This window comes from Stylophora pistillata, chromosome 2 (genome assembly GCF_964205215.1).
Source record: "Stylophora pistillata chromosome 2, jaStyPist1.2, whole genome shotgun sequence".
In the NCBI taxonomy this organism is placed as follows: Eukaryota; Metazoa; Cnidaria; class Anthozoa; order Scleractinia; family Pocilloporidae; genus Stylophora; species Stylophora pistillata.
Window position 1 is genome coordinate 19,508,143 of NC_142520.1, and position 17,869 is coordinate 19,526,011.

General features: G+C 40.3%; 1 long non-coding RNA gene across 1 annotated transcript; it reads left to right on the top strand.

The window, feature by feature from the left end:
* Positions 1-183: 183 nt before the first annotated feature.
* LOC148737625 (uncharacterized) lies at positions 184-3,589 on the top strand. The gene is made up of 2 exons (XR_015996190.1): positions 184-662; positions 1,816-3,589. It is a non-coding gene; the product is annotated as an uncharacterized LOC148737625 (long non-coding RNA).
* The last annotated feature ends 14,280 nt before the right edge of the window (positions 3,590-17,869 follow it).

A 17,869-nucleotide genomic window follows, 5' to 3' on the forward strand; every position in this document is an offset into this window, starting at 1 on the left:
GTGAGTCATGCTATGAGGTATAAGGTTTGGGGGACGAAATTCAATAAAAAAATCACTCACTCACTTTGTTAGACATTAAACCTGGATTTAAACACTTTTTCTCCCCCTCCCAGACAAGTTTCCCTGTTCAAAGTGACAGTTTACGTACACCTGGGGGGGGTGGTACAGAGGTGAGAATATGCTGAACCACTTTGGACAAATTTAAAATGGCGTCCTGTCCCTTGAAACGTGATAGTTTTATTTTATTCCAAACTTGATCAAAACATACCTTTGTGGAGCAAAAACTGAAAAGGAAATATGCAACAGAATACTCGACTGCAGAAAAATGGGCGCCTGAGTCCTAAAAGTGGCGATAACATGAACGATTCCTGCGTGAAGACCTAAACACAGCGAATATGAACTGAGCTGAAAGCTTAGTGCAAATTGGTTAGCGTGAAATTTCGTAGATTTTATCTTGTTCCACCCACGACCATGAGAACCTCGCTATGGGGCCTCTCAAGACTTTTGGGAACAAAGTGATAGTTGGATGGAGGTTTAGTGTTAATTTTGGTAAACCGTGAAGAGCCCCAGCTAAGAGGACATCGTATAGACGACGACCAATCGACTGACGACAAGAAGAAAGCAGTATGTTGAAATGAGCGGTTTATCATCTGGGACAGAAGGTAAGCCCTCTTCCTCTTATTGTATGGCATTAAGTGTAGAACTTGCAACATATAATTATAATAATTTAAAAATAAGCACCCTTTAAGATTTGGCCATCCGTTCGGAAAGTGTTCGAAAAATGTCACATGTGAAAGCACATCGTTTTCTAGGTGAGGTGAGTTCTGGTGTTCGCCATATTTTGCATGCGATGACACATACAAGCTGATTTAATCTGTGCAGAAATGACTTTAGTCAGTCTAACATCAGAACTTGCTATGGAACTGCTGAGTACATTAAGAATGATTTAGATTATACTGAAATTACATAGTATATAGATTTAATGTAAATAATGTGGTAACAGTTCTTAGCCATCCAGCTCCAAATATTCATGTGGTTGGTATCTATCGGTCAAAAACTGTTAGAATTTCACAGTTGATTGAGGCTCTTACTCATCTCCATAAGTCAGTATTAACAAAACCCACAATTCCTACTCTATTACTTGGAGATTTCAATATTAGCTTGATGCAGGAAACTGGGGAACAAAAAGCTCTCAGAGCATTTCTAATCACAAACAGAGGCTACACACAGTTGATTAACCAGTATACTACTGACTTCCGAACACAAATAGATCACATTTACACAAATGTACCACAACATGTGCAATCTGCTGGTACACTGGAGTCATACTATAGTTATCACAAGCCTATATACATTTTTCTTCAACCTGTGTAAATATAATATAGTTTATGTAGATAACTTTGCCTAAACACCTGAACCACTGTGATACAACAATTAATGTAAGACCTACAAGACTAGAACTGAAAAGTTACTTTTTTATAAAGAAAAGGAAAAACAAAAATACTAGATACCATGCATATATATTGCTATCATTTGCATAATAAAATACAGAGATTTGAGAAGCAAATTCATACATATGCCTAAGAAAATGCATCTTTGGGTGTAAGGATGGAAAACTACTACATTATTTCCAAAAAACCCCTAAAAATGACAAATCCAACCTCAAGCACAACACAGAACAAGGTAAGTTACTAACTTCCATTTGCAGGGAAGGCATAAGGGAAGAAAAGGGGAGAGCATCTAAAATAATACAACCAGATGATTAAATATATTAAGTTAAGTTACATTGTAACCCATTATTTTTTTGTGTTATAGACATCTGTATTTCCTACTCTCAACAACTGATGCTCAAGAATGGAAACAACATCGACTCTGGAGTATCTGCAACCACAATGATTATGCAAGTAATAAAAACAAGATGGTAACAATGCACTTGGTGTTGCTATGTCTATAAATCAGGTTACAGCTGCAATAAACTGAAACACTTCATTAGGAAATGGCAAGGCCACAAGTAATCAAGTGCTTACTTCATGCAAATGTGACAACAACAGATAGCTATACGAATTTTCCTAAAAACACCAAGATACCCAACTGTTAATCTTCTCTGAAGACAAAAAGAAGAAAAGGAACATTAGTGCCCACAACTATATCAATGACTATCTCAACAGCATATAATTACAAAGTTGGAAACTCATTTTACAACTCCAGCTATTACTATACAGGTGTACCCACAAAAAAAACTTTAGTAGACCTTAACATCTCCTTGGAAATGAATGGGCCTTGGAATATGAATATACATGGTGATTCCATGTTGCGGACATTACATTCAGAGACTTAACATTCTAAACCCCAACTTAAATATCAAAATGTTCAACAAGGGTGTTAAAACATATCTAGAAAATACCTTTAGTGTGCCCTTTACACCAAATAAAAAGATGCTTTAGTGAGCTCTCAAGACCTTGAAGGTACGAGTTGAACAAAGTGTGTTGCGGACATTTCATTTCAAACAATCACTTTTTAAAGTAACGTTCTTTAAAGAGATTTTTTTTGTGAATCTTTAACCTTGAGCAGAAAATAATTATGCTTTCAAAACATGGCAATGATTAAATTTTTCACCTATCAAAAGAAAATTCCTTGAAACATCGTTCGAATGATCTACAAACAAAAGTTTTGAGTTGAGGACATTACATTTTTGGGAACATATTTTTTATCGTTTCACTTTCCAAAGAAAGCCAGATGTTACGTCAAGGGCGCCAAAATTCATACCATGAGGTTTCTCTAAGGAGCCTTTGATTTTGTGTAATTTTCGCAGGAAATAATATTACCTTCTCTCGCTATGCTCCGTATATATACGAATCTTCTGCCTTTGGCTGAACTTACGCTTTCTTCGTTAATTCTAAACATTACTCATGGTTAAATGGAACCAAAGGGAACTTCAAACCTTGGAAATACTTGCTTTCTGAATAGTGTCTTGGAAGGTCTGCTCTCAGTGACATGTTTTTCCGAAGGGCTCGCTAGAGTGCAGCACAATCGCAAGAAGTGCACCTCATCCAAAAACATAAACTAGTGGCCAGACACAGGCATGCTACCCATGCAGGAGTTATTTTTTTGGATGTGTGGGTTGAAATGGGACACTTAGTAACTAATTCTGGTGTCAGAATAATTGTTGGTAATAATAAACTGCACTGACACCACGCTTCCAGCAGTACCCTCCACAGCCCTAATTTGAACTCATCACGCAACGCTCTCTCTAACTTTACGGGACGAGACCACATAACGAACTGCTCGTAGGCTATAATAATGCTCACTGCCGCCTCTTCACCAGAGACAAAACCGCAATCATTATTCTGGCCGTAAAGGGCCACAATCAGTCATTCCGTTTAGTTTTTCCGGGCAGAAAGATGCAAAATAAGCGTTACGTTGCACTTTTTAATTGACTTAAAGCAATCTGGTGGACATAGCCTGGGAACGAGGATGAGTTTTGGCATTGAGTGTCAGTCAAGCTTAAAATGCTGGGCCGATAACCAAGCTTGCTACAGTTTAAACTTATCTTTCGAGCGAACTTAAATATATTTATTTAAAGCACAAACCTGGTACTGTAAATCACTTCTATTGTTATCGTACCGATGAAAACAAGAACCCTCGGGAACAGTAAAAGTTCATTGTCGTATGTAACCTTTGGCGATTGGATCTATTAATAGATTAATTTAGGAGTGTATAGCGGACGAAAGAAATATACTTTTCTGACAAAAAAAAAACTTTTGGAAATCACTGCCACGTACCTTAGCTTTCAATCAGTCAAAAAACTTGCGGTGCATAAAATATCTTCAGTGATATATCGTTCTGGGGCAGAAAAAGCTTCTGAGGTTTGTTATTAGATGTAAGCAGCAGAAGTCCTTATAAACAAAGTCATCGCGTTCACATGCAAATTTTTATTGAGCGACCCCGCATTTCCTCTAGCAATTTTAGTTTTTCCAAATTGTTGATGTCATGGATGACATCAACTTGTTCCAAAGTCTCAATCTCCATAACTCTCCATGTTAACAAATAATGAAAAGCTCTCTGAGACAGAGATTTAGCTAAAACAGCAACGCCTTCCATTCGAACCAATTCAATTCAATCCGCTGAACCGCAGGTCCGGCCAGAATATAGGCTCCGTGTCGCCTCTTCAACAAATAGTCGCCTCAAAATATTTTTCCATATAATTTTGCAGTGGAAAGCTCTATTTTATCTCCAACATCTTCTGGACAAGGATTTTTTCCGGTCTCCGTTCTTCGAACAAGTGAAAATAGACTGAGCGAAGAAAAAGTGTACCGTTTTTCCAAGCATAACAACGCGTGCTTCATAATTGGTTGTTGCCTACCTGGACTTTGCCCTGTGCGCGCCAATGAACAATTGGTTCATGCTTTAGCGTGCAATATCGAGTTATGGAGCACGCGGGAAGTTTGGAGAGCACGAAAGAAGCGTAACAGTTGCCCGAGGTGATAGCCGAGGGCAACTCTAGCTTCTTGAGTGCTCTTTAAACTTCCCACGTGCTCCATAACTCGATAGTGCACCACTGAAAGCATGAACCAATTGTTATAGAACATAGCCGCTGGAATTGTGCATCAAATCCGACGCGAAAAACGGACAACAATATCAGTTGAAGCGAATCGTGACGGTGCTGATACCGAGTCTCCTTTTCCTTTGTTTTTCTCTTTTTCTGCCTCATTTAAGAGCTCTAGCCCAAGGGAAAAGGTCGAAACATTGTCTTCGTTTTCGGACTAGAAGGCCGAGTTTCTGTTTCTACCTATTATTGTCGCGAAATATATTATTTTCCCCCGCGCTAACAGTGGCCGCTCGCGCGAAAAAAAAATTCTTGGCGAAGTCGGATTTGCTGACGCTATCAGCGTGCACTATCGGGATTTTGAGCACGCTTACGAATAATGAATTTGATTGCTCGACTCTGCTAGCTATGTTTTAAATACTTGATAAAGTGCAGGTTGTTTACAGGGCATTGACACGCAATGGGGTAAAGTCATAGGTAGCTAAGAGCGAATTTTATTGGTAGAAAACGTCTGAGCACGTGAGAGTGGCATTTCACCTGAGAAAGTCTAGTCCATATTGGCGATTAAAAAGTAAACACGCAATTGTAGCGGGAAAGTGTCGTTTAAACAATATTTAATTCGTGGAGAACTTTTAAAAGCAAAAGAACGGATATTTAACATGGCAGTCGACGCAAAATATAAATGTAACTTGGTGGTCTTTTCAACGTTTCCAAAAAGAGCAGTCACGGGGCAAAAAACAAGATCATCAATCCAAATTAATTTAACACAAACATGTACGTTTTAACTTGCAAGTGGTAGAAAAAATTCCCTGACGACCTTACTAATCCCGGCAGATCATAGCGATAGTCCTCACGAAGGAAAGCCATTACACTGGGTAGATGAGCTCATAATTCTTATAGATGTCATTCTTACCTTGTTCTTTCAGCGAAATTAAACATGGAATTCATGTACAGCAATGAAATATCCCTCAGTCGAGAAAACGAAATAAAGTGAGCGCAGAACTGCGTCAACACTTAGTAAACCTCACCTTTTCTTTAATTATTCTTCGACTTCAAAAGCGCGAAATTACGAGAGCACTAGTTTAACGACCATCTCGTTATGTCATTCTTAATTCGACTCTGTAAGCGCGGGATTTCAGATGCTCTAGTTAAACGACTATATCATTTTATCATTCTTCGAATCCAGGAATGCTTGAATGCAGGACCGCTGGTTTAAATGTCCTCTCTTTTAACATTATTTTTCGACATTGGGATCGCGGGAGCAATCCATTCTTAACAGTCAATGGCGGCCGGGTGTTTTGAAGTTGCTCCCATCAACAACTCAAGCAATATTTGATTCAAAATTTTTCTCATGTTCCACTCAGTCCCTTTTAGAACAAAGAATAACCATAGTCGTACGTTGATCTCCACTACACCGCTTTCGCAACAAGACTAATACGTTTCCTTGATCCTCGAACCGCTCTCCCCAAGTCACGCGTTGATTCGCTGAAATTTGAAGACCTGTCAAACCACAAAAAATACTACAGTCTGATTGGTTTGTGATACACCAAAAAATTGCGTCAATCACATTGCTTTGAGATACACCAAAACAAAGTTGTGCTGATCAGATTACTTAGAGATACTCCAAATTGCGCTGATCAGGTTACACTACACCAAAATTAATACACCAATCTATACGTTAACGTAGAGTTTTTTTTTTCTTTTTCTTTAAAGTAACTCAAAAGGTCACGCAAGCAAGCAAAGGCCTGGGCACAAATTCAGTAGGCTTGGCTACTGAGTTGAGCCTGGTTTCTAAGCCCTTCAGAAAGTGATCCCAAAAAATTTTCGCGTAGCGATTATACACTGAGCCCGCTATACTTCTGGTCAGAATCGGGAAAAAAGTAGCGAAATAATGGCAGAGTAATGCATTACATTCGTCATATTCGTTAGTCGCGTAGTCTGAAATGTTTGATGGCTCGCAATCTGATTAAGTCTTCCTCGATGTAGCAATTAAGTTGATTCCTCACTAAAGAAAAAATATATATATTAATTATCTTTTTTCAACATTGCTTAAAAGTTCTCCAGCAATGTCGAAAAAATACAGTAAAAAAGATAGATCACCGTGGATATTTAAACTAATTAATGAACTAGGTTCTAAATTAGTTATCCAGTTAGTAACATAATTACAAATGTTTTCTTTGCTAATTAATTATTTACAATATTTTCCCCACAGGCGGCGCGAACAGCGCACAGGCCACAGCAGCCCGGAGAAAGCGGCCGCTTCTAAAGGTTTAAAAATTAACAGGTTTAAGGTAAGTTGATAATTAAGACTTATGGCGTAGCAAAGGCGGGGAAAAAGGAAAGATCTTCATCGCTGTTGATTGAGCACAAGGCATTTTTGAAAGACCAAAAGTTTTCCTTCGTATCAAGGTCACTCCCAAAGATTCTAACCTGGACATCTCTTTTTATCAGGTTGATGATTTGATTAGGACTAAAGAGAGAACACCAGAAGGTAGCACGGTTTCTATTAAACCAGCAACAGTACATTATAGTTGCTTTTAGGTAGTTTGAAAGGGAAGTGCCCTTGGAGTGATGATTAGTGGAGAAGGGGAAGTATATTGATGTCAGAGAGACAGAAAAGGGAGATTCAAGTAGAGTGGTGAAATTAGGGGAGAAATAATTCCAGATTTTCACTACCCTGTGGCATTCTAAGAAACAATGTTCGATCGTTTCATGCTTATCACATATTGCGCGCGCATATGTCGCTATTTGTGTAGCCCCAGGATTTTAACTGACATCGAACTCGAATTACTCAATGAATCAATAACCAAATAATATCATTTTCTTGTTCTCAATTACCTTTAGCCTAGATTTGCGCCACACCCAGGCTCAACGGTTGATGGGACGGCCTACAGCGGACTCCCAAAAACCAGAGGACGTGGGTCAGTGCAGGGTGAACGGGATCGAGGAGTAAGAGATAAAGATTCTTGCTGGTCAGGAGGTCGGGAAAGGTACCGGCCTTTTGATGCAGAGAGCGAAAATTATTTAGGTAGATTCGATAAGAGTTAGAGGAGGAAGCTGAGCAGAGGTAAGAGTTGCTAGGGAAGCAGAAACGAGGATCAAGTGCAGTAAGTTTGTGACCTAAGAAATAGCGAGCTAAGTAAAGCCATTTACAAGTGCCAAAATTATCCCAGAGGCTAGAAAAGGTAAAGAGGCGTAGACTAGCGCATTTGACTATAAAGTAAACGATGTTGAGGCCTCCAGACGTTGGGGGCGCACAACAACGGTCACGGCTAACATTTTTAATTTTGCCTTTGCAGATAACTGGCCAAACGGGTGTCTCAAACTTATCATGCACCCAATGGGGGCGGAGGAATAACCTTGGCAACATGCCACAGGCGGCTGGCACCTAAAACATTTACAATTAGGGCTCTACCCAGAAAAGAAAGACCTCTTTGCTTCCAAAGACTTAAGACTGTGCTAAGTTTGTCAAGCCTAGCACGCCAATTATCATGATCGACACTGACTAGGCCGTTAGAAAAGAATACCCCTAAGATTCTCGTCTTACCCACTTTAGGCCGAAAGGGGAATCTATCCTCGTTCACCATCTTCCAAGCCACATAGCTTCGGTCTTGGAAGTGTTCAATTTGGCACCGGAATCTTGTTCAAATTTGTACACTACCCTAAAAAGGTACACAATTCGTATCGTGGGCATATTGAAAAACTTTTTATTGAAGACCTCCAGCTTCAATAGAAAGCTTCAAAAGATTTACATTTACGGATCTGAGTAGCTAGAACTTCCGCAACTAAAACATACAAAACAGGGGAGAGGGGGCAACCCTGTCTAACACCCCTCTAAAGAAAAACAGGGGTGGGGACAAGGAGCCGTTAATAATAATTCGGGAAGAGGCTTTAGAATAAAGAAGGTTGACCCAGCCACAGAAGGAGGGGCCAAAACCAAACTTCTGCAGAACGCGCATCATAAATTCGTGATTGACACGATCCAAGGCTTTTTCTTGGTCTACAAAAACGAGGATAGCAGGTTCATCTGTCTTACTTATCATATAGAGGGTATCGCGGAACAGCCAAATTGGAAAAAATAGTGCGGCCGATAACGCCACATGTTTGGTCGTGGTACAAAGGTACTCATCACTTCCTTTAGTCGATTTGTGATAACCTTAGACGCTAGTTTATAATCCGAATTCAGAAGGGAGATCGGACGCCAGTTTTTCACAAGGCGTTGATCGTCTTTTTTACGAACAAGGCGTAGGAGGCCCTCGTACTGGCTATCTGCGAGGGAGCCAGCAAGAAAGGCCTGGTTTAAAAGAGAGAGGGAGGAGTCGCCTAGATCATTCCAAAAAGATAAATAGAACTCTGTTCGAAGGCCATCAGAACCAGTTGACTAACCGGGCTGGAGACCTTCCAATGCAGCAAATGCTTCATTTTTAGAGAAAGGGCCTTCGCATAAATTACGCTCAAAATCCCTCCGTGAAAACTCGAGGTCGTCAATTATTTCAGTTTGGATTTGCGTATTGATAGGATCCTTGATGAATAAATTCGTATAAAAATTGGTTAAAATGTTTTCAAGATCATTTTCTGAATTTTTGAGAACACCGTTCTCGTCAAAGAGAGATTCAAATTTATTCGTGTCAGCTCGTTTTGTTCTCCAGACGGAAGAAATAGCATGTTGGTTTCTCGCCTTCGTAGAACCATTGTGCTCGGGAGCGGACTTTAATTAGCTCCTCCGGCTGCTTTCGAGATTAGAGAGGACGATTGGCTTTCCAAGTCGCTAATTACATCTGGGTTATTTAAGCGATTAGAATGTAAAGCGTTTTTAGCACGGATTGAATGGTTAGTAATTAGGATTTTTTTCGCATTTGCTGTTCTCTGTTTACGAATACAGTATGAAATACTTGTTTTGCGGATTTCAATTTTTAGAGCATCCCACCATTCGCGAAGGGAGGCGAATTCGGGGATTTCAAGCTTAAAGTTGTTAATCGATTTTGACATAATGTTTTCAAATTCTACATCTGACAATAAAGAGCTGTTGAATTCCAAATTCCAGAACCGTGGTTAGAAGGGTTAGTCGTTAGTTCTATTTTTACAAAGTCATGGTCGGATAGTGCGCATACGCATGGAAGAATATTACATTTCGTTACTGGGGTCATAGTTAATAGAGGGGACTCTATTAACTATGCTGGGGTTAACCCTTTGGCGATAATGAAGCGGTCAATTCTAGATGCCTGCGTATGGACTTTTTTAGACCAGGTGACAGTTACTTTGCGCGGGTTGTTTTTGGGCCAAATATCTGTTAGTAAGAAATCAGCACAAAGGGCTGGATTAGTCATATATTAACCATACTGAGAACCACATGCTAAGGTCTTTCTCCACTGTTGATCGGATCAGCAGGACCTTCTAAGCATTCAAGTTTTGTCTTTAGACTGGTGGCAGTATTACAGGCTTGAAAGCATTCATAGTTACCTCACACCTGTCCAGAAACTAACGAGTGACAATGAAATTCTCCAAGCTAATAACTGGCTCTGTAGTCTCCGCCATTTTAATTCTCCCAGCAACCTATGCGCCGCTAACTAGTTTCCATGCTTCGAAGTTAAGAGCGGGACAACATTTTAGGGTTTCTCTCGCCAAGTACGCCCATGTTATCTGCTATTACGGAAAAATTCCCTTTAATTTACCTCGAATTTACCATTTCTTTCCGCAAAGCAAGCAGGTAACCAGTCAATAGACACAAGGCGGAATTTTTCGGTGGGTACGGATCAGAAAGAATGCAGGCCATAGTGATAGTCTACTCCAAGAGGGAAAAGCACGTGCGTGGTGTTTTCATTGAAGCGGTCGCCCATTTTAACTTTCAGAGCGAATTTTTTTAAAGCTCTTTGATAATTTTTTTTTTTGTACAGATAAAGTTCTCTGTATACTTTTCAGCAGGCTCGCGTGCGTGTTGTTCTCACGTGCACTTAATTTGGTCATGGGACAAAACTTAAGTTACGTGATCAAATATTTCTGGCAGCCATGTTTGCTGTAAAGTGTTTTTCTTGGCTCAGAAGTATTTCATGTGTGTTGATCATCAAACTGACGAAAGAGAAATGTACAAAAAGTTTATCAAAGTCTCAGGATGGATGAATATTACGCCTTTAGTAGGTTCATCGAGCTACAAAGTTCAAATGTTTTCAGTTGGTCGAATATTATGGTGGAAGTAGCTACTACAGATCAATAAGTTTATGCTGGAGAAATGTCCCACTTTTGTCATTCTTTTACTCTGGGTAAGTTAAGTGGATAAAATTTAGCCTCAGTTAAGTTTAGTTGACTTTTGATAATGTTATTTCCACTGCTCAAGGTATAAGTGAGTGGCAAGAATTGAGCCTTTCTCCTGAATACCTTTCTATCGTTTTATCTTGATGATCTGATACTGTAGGTTTTATGTGATTCAATATTTATTATATCCTGATGATATTACACAGTGTCAACCCTTTTTATCAACTTTTTTATCAATAAATACAAGACAGAAATTTTGTTGAAACAGATAGCTTTGGAAAGAGTTCCATATAACCCCATACATTTATGCAATCTTTTCATAAAGACTAAATATAGAGGTTTCTTTCCAACACTCTATGCATAATTAATGTATGGGGTTATATGGAACTCTTGCTAATAGCTGTTTTAGTAAGAAGATGGAAGAGTATACATTGTCGTATATCCGACATCAGGATTTTCTTCAAGTAGGAGTTACCCACGCCAGCATAGGGGTTAGACAGGTGCATGACTATTTTCATATGGGGTTTCTACGTATATGGAAGCCATTGCCCACCTCACAATAACAATAATTAAACTCATACCGCCGCCTCGTTAGCCCAATGGATAGTGCGCTGGACTGTTGTGCGGGAGGTCGAGGGTTTGAGTCCCGGCCGGACCAACACTCAATGCAAGGTCTTAAAATAATTGAGAAGAATTTGTTACCTTTCTATGACATCAAGAAATGGTTAGATATTCTGGTCTTCTTGGATAGGGACGAATAAATGGAGGTCCCGTCTGCTGCAGGGTTGGGGTAGGAGACGTTAAGTTCCCATGCACGAGATTACTGTGTGGTGGATGTCCTCCCTTGGGGTGGGATGGGTGGGTATTTGGGGGATGGGTGGGAAGGTGAGATTGTTACATGGACTGAAATAGCTGCCAGAGGCGCCTGATATGCTGAAGTCCAATCTCAGCCTTAACAACAATATCTAATAAGCGCTATTGATCAGCACATGTAAATATGCGCTATATAAATTGGTAAGTTATAAATTATAATTACAAACCCTAATAATGTTGTGTAACCAATAGCGACTTATTCTGTAAATCACCTGTCAGTGAAATTGATATTTTCAATAAAGATTATTATCATCGACTAAAGGCGACTTAAGGCGACTTAAGGCGACTTAAGGCGACTTAAGGCGACTTAAAGTCCCAGAGTAGGCCTTCGATTAAAGTCATTAGATGCAGAGGCTAAAACTTCAGTTTCGCCGGATTGTATGTTGTTTCCACCATGCGACGGGATGCCTGCAAGTAGTCAAGAGGTAAGATAGTTGCTGATGTAAACCAAAAACCAGGATAATTTGTAGAAATAACAGCAAGGGCAAACAATAACAATGCTTAACTTACCAAGTTTACTTGCTAAGTGAACTTACCAGTCTTGGACACGTACAGAATTTCCCAAGCGTTGTTTCAACTCATTTTATAGCTGATCTTTTTCCTCCTTCTCTTTCCTATGGTTTGCAAGCCACGCTTCATCCGCTAAGGGTTCATCCGCATAAGGTTCTCGCGAGTTAGCTCCTGGTCGCGACTCGTCGAGTGCCAAAACATAATCGCTCGCGCTCGCTTCAACTTCGATTGGATATTCTTCGTTTCCGCTGCTATATAGGTCGCTTTCTGTTTCGGAAGCACTCGCCATGGAGGACATTGCTTTGTCGGTTTGTATACGATGATAGCAACTTTCATTGGTAGCCTCGTATTCGTACGTTTGTAGTAAACACGGGAGCCACGGCAACAAGCGTTCCTGAATCTACGTCATCTATGAGCGCGTACCTTCTCGATCAGCGGAAGAGGTGTACCAAATAAAAATAGGATTAAAAAGATCATAAAAAACTCGTGTTTTGTTAAAATCGAAAAATTTTTTCGCAAAAGTTCCTTTTTTAATGTCGACTTTTGAAAGACAGAATAAAAAATTTTGTGACAGGGGCACTTTAAACGATGTCATTGCTGTTGTAGAGCGAAAAAAATCGGCCTCGCCGTCTTACTAAAAAATACACAATCTTAAGTATTTTGGTTTTGGCGACAACGATGGGACTCGTCCCGGTCTTACTCTTACGATGCCCTCCCCGTCGTAGCTCCCCGTCCTGGTATCTTAAGGTCCCTACTATTACGTGAAGCTTTTGTCTCAACGTGAAATGTTCAGTGAAATCCGGCCGAATCGTGGCTCATAAAACACGCAAGTTTTTTTTTCTTTTTTTTTTTACAAGACAAGAAGGGCAAGACAAGAACGGCAAGACAAGAACAAGAAAATTTCTGACAGCGCCTTAAAACTCGGCTGCTGTGACTGATGTGGCCTTCCACTCAACGCATCGGAAAGAATATTAGAGCAAGCTCATAGTTCAGTTCATCCGAAGGGCGGCCGGTGTAATTTCTGAGGCTTGCTTGCTTGCAATGACTGGAGATCTCCATGATGAGCTTGCCCCGGCCCCATACACCTCAGCGTGATCGCAGTCGCTCTGAAATCGTCAAGATTTATATGAATTTTAACCGTAATGCCAGTTTGGATATATTTCTAAGTTTAATTTCACTGTTTTGTTTCACTTGTTTTGTTCTGTTTTGTTTTTAAACACGAAACTACATATGCTAGACGAGTGTTAGCTGTGTTCGCTTTTCATTACCCCAAGTAAGTTCACAATCTAACTGAGCACTAAAACCTTCGATACTCAAGTTGTCCATTTGGTTTTTTCTTTAAGGATTTTTGTTTTTGCACGCATTACATTATCACAGATTACCGCGATTAGCATGTCTACAAACCTTTCATTGGTTCTTCTGTTACTACCTGCCTGCTCGCATATTCCGAAATTTCTCTTTTACCGGAATGAACAACCGCTGGGCACAGTACAAATTGGCAGATGGCGTGAGCTCCAAGCTCTATACTCTGCACGCCCTTTCAGCCAATGAAAGCGCGCATTGTATCTGAACTTTATTATGATTACAAATACTACCCATATTTTTCAGCATACTTTTCGGAAAATACAAGGGGCAGTAGTTTTACTTTCCAATTATTCTCGTTTTCCCATAGTTTCATAGCATCGATATTTATGGTATGCCCACTTTGAATAAATGCTTCCGATAAGTGAATCAGTCATAAACTGCGTATGCTTACTTTCATGAGAACTAATTTTTATTATTTGGATCTCCATACTCAGATTTCCATACTTCAATTCTTTTCTTGATATAACATCTGTGAGGTAACTTGTCATGGGAATAGTTTTCCACAGGGTAAAGTGTATGTCTCACACACGTACAAGGAAGTCCTTTTCCTTATCGACTTTATAATCAACTTATGTTTTACTTTTATTAGCCCTTTTCTCAAACAAGGCTGGATGGTGGACAAGGAGAGTTTCAACTTAGCGAGGTGTCTCCAGATATAGGTAACCCCAACTCCCCCCTCCCCCTGTCCGCTTAAATCTGTCATTTGGTCAAAGTTTGGATTCTTCGTTTCTCCCTCTGCCATCATTCTCCTCTTTTCGTGTTTTTAAACCTAAAACGTCGCAAAATTGGCCCGCAAGTTTGAGCAAATTTGAATTATTTCCGTAAGTAACGTCCCACTACAGGTCGATATTGCTGCAATTACATGAAACCCTTTTGACACTTATCCGTCATTTCAAGATCTTATAAGAGACTTTTTTTCCAAAGGTTTCTAGCTCATTTTAAGAGCCCGTGGTCGTTTGCAATTGGTTAATTAGTCTCTAAAAAAATTCAGAATTCAACAGAAAGACCGTAGGTCAAACAGACACCTTTTAAGTTGATGGGCAACGATATCTTTCTGTTTAAACACAACGAATATATGTAAGTCATATATCTGAACTTCAGTTATAGAAACGTATTCGGGCACGATTCTCGCAGTAATTAAGGAGCACTATTTAAGCAGTTGTGAAAATCAGACCTGAAAAAATGTAATTTCTCACGTTTGAGTGATATGGGAACGAATTAGTCAGAAATTGATATTCTGAATGCCGACAGGCAGGGATACCGCAACAGCTGGCACCAATTACAGCGGGCCCGGTAAACTCACTTATCCCACCCCGGGATGTATTGTCGTGTGTGGGAAATTAACGTCTCCTACCCCTGCAGAAGACAGGACCTCCATTTATTCGTCTCCGTCCAGGAAGACTCGAATATCTAACCATTTCTCGATGTTATAGAAAGGTAGAAAATTCTTCTCAATTATTTTAAGACCTTGAGCGTTGGTCCGGTCGGGGCTCGAACCCTCGACCTCCCGCACAACAGTCCAGCACACTATCCATTGGGTAACTGGGCGGCGGTCATTCCAGTTCGGTCAGTCTTGGGTTTGACCACTTTCTTTTTTCTTATTTAACGTAATTTAGTTTTACAATTCTTTGTAATAAATCACTGCTTTCATTGAATTTTCTGTGTGATTAGTAATGTACTGAACTAGGTTTATTTTAAATACCTTTTCCTCGGGGTACAGTGCTGCTGCATTAGATGAGGAATACGTTTCCACGTATTTTTTGACCACTCCTAAAGAGTGTTTTTTTTTAGTGCTTTTTCGTATCTGGCGTAGCACAGGCTATTTTTTATAGCCCTTTAATTTCAGTAAATCCTTCTAGAACATTGCAGATTCTAGTAGTAGGATGCGTGTAGTACAAGGCTGGCTGACTCATCCTAAATAGACTTTCACATCGAATATCTCGCCTGAGTGCAGTCAGAATCTCAGGCCTGTACAAGACTCGAACCACTGACGTCTCCGATACTAGTACAGTGCTCTACCAAATTAGCTCACAAGCCAACTGGGAGCAAGTCATCAAATTACTCGTATCGCAGAGGTAAGTGGTTCGAATCCCGCACAGGCCTGAATATTTTCAGGTCTGATTTTCACTATTGCTCAAAGTGCACATGTTTCGAAACTTTTCTCCTCTATTTTTATTTGTTATTATTAAAATTTAGATATTACTTGATCGAATTCAGGTATTAGAACCTTCATGGAAGCGCTTTAATAGATTTCCCGCCGGCTCAAAGTTGAGCACTTTTCCCAAAAATGTGCGACAATTCCCCCACAGCCAAAATTCCTCTGTGACGTCATCAGTTGTGTAGATTGCACCCGGGAAAACGGCGGATAGGTGAACTCGAAGAGTCTCCGGGAAATATTGTGTAGCTAGTGGCCCGGGGTTAGTCAGCTGCACGAATTCAAGTCAAACCCCGAGCATATCAATGCATCTTTTTCCTTCTAATGAAATTTTAAAAAGGAAATGGACGAAATTCGTCCATAAACATTGGCCAGGTTTTAAGCCATCGAAGACCTCAGTGTTGTGTTCTGGGCATTTCGCGCCAGACAGCTTTTGTCGAAAGATCAACATCAGAGATCAGCGGAGCGTTCGAAGGCTTGAGAAGGGAGCATTCCCAACTATCGATGTCTCAGTCAGGCAAGAGAATGGCCCAGATAGAGGACGGAGGAGGGTAGGTTCCACTCGAATAACTTTTAATCAATCGCAATCGACATATCTACTGACCATGTTTACTTTGATGAATTTGATCTTAATATTACCGCTCTTATTTAATAATCTGTATACAAATTTATCATTTTTTTTCAGGGGGTTAGAGAGGTCTTAAACAACACAATTGTTCTCCTTCACCGACTGTAAAACTTGGGTAGTGATCATTACTTGTTGGAAATATTTGTTCTGATTTTGTTTGCTTGACATTCAGTTGGCATTACGATGTGAGGGAAAAAGCATTCTGCATTGTCAGCTTATATTTGACTAAATATTGCCAAGATTATTTGTTGGCAAAACTACAAAAAAAGAACGTATTATTAGATGCAAAACTGCAAATCATGAGGATGGAAATGCAAACAGACACCATTTTGTTAATATTTTTTTATTTAATTAGTTGCTGAACAAGATTCCATGCAGTAGACACAAAATAAACTTGCTGAAAATGAACCTCCGGCAAAGAAAAAGACCTACACTTGCAGCAAATGCAAAAAAACAGGACATCGACGTAACCACTGCCCCACACTAATGGATGCCTAACATGGAAAGAGCATGAATAATTGTCATCATTGCAAATTTTTGAGCACTAGGCAACTTAATGCAGTAAATGGTTTGAACCCGGGGGTAACATGTGAAGGTGTAGTCTGATCGTCCGGGTGAGTGTAGTCCTGAGAAGGACTGTTGTCGGTGGTAGTGACTGACGTTTCGACAACCTGTGCGAAAGTCATCATCAGACTCAAGTGAATGATTGTTGTCAGTAGAATGTTGTTATTCCAGTTCGTGTGAAATGATCGGTTGGTTTTGCCGTGATGTTATTGGCTGTAAGACTCAAGTGACGTAAGTCGGTCGTGATTGGTCTGTTTCGATCTGTCGGTAAAGTTAGGTCGTTCTTTTTCGGTCGTTTGTGATGTTTATGTCGTGAATGAGTCGTTTGTATGGAGCGGGTAGTTGTTGACATCTGTTTAGGCGAGTCTGTCCTAAGTTAGTAAACCAGCTTTCCAGAGTCATTCGTTGAAAATAGTCAGTGCTGTAGGTTAGGCATTGCGCAGAGTCCCAGTCAATGTTGTGGTTGGTAAGTCGATGGTGTTCAGCAATGCCATTGCTGACATCACCTTTCCTCGTCGCCCGTCTGTGTTCAGTCAGTCGTGTTGTGAGGTTTCTGCCAGTCTCACCGATGTAGGAGGCTTGGCAGTCGGAACAATTGATCTTATAAATCGTTCCCTGTCTGTTCCTCGGTTCGTCTTTGTCTTTAACGTTTGTTAGTAACTGACGTAGTGTGGTGATGGGTTTGTGGGCGACGCGGATATTGAAGGGTAGTAAGATGCGCGAGATGCTTTCAGACATGCCTTTTATGTCCGGTATGGTTGCTGTAGTCGTAGGGGTTGCGGTGTCGTTTGTTTCGGTAGTGGTAATGGGTCGGTGAGTGTTTAGTCGGATGAAGTCGTTGTTGTAGTTGTTCTTCGTAAACACACGGCAGAGACTGGCAGAAACCTTACAACAAGACTGACTGAACACAGACGGGCGACGAGGAAAGGTGATGTCAGCAATGGCATTGCTGAACACCATCGACTTACCAACCACAACA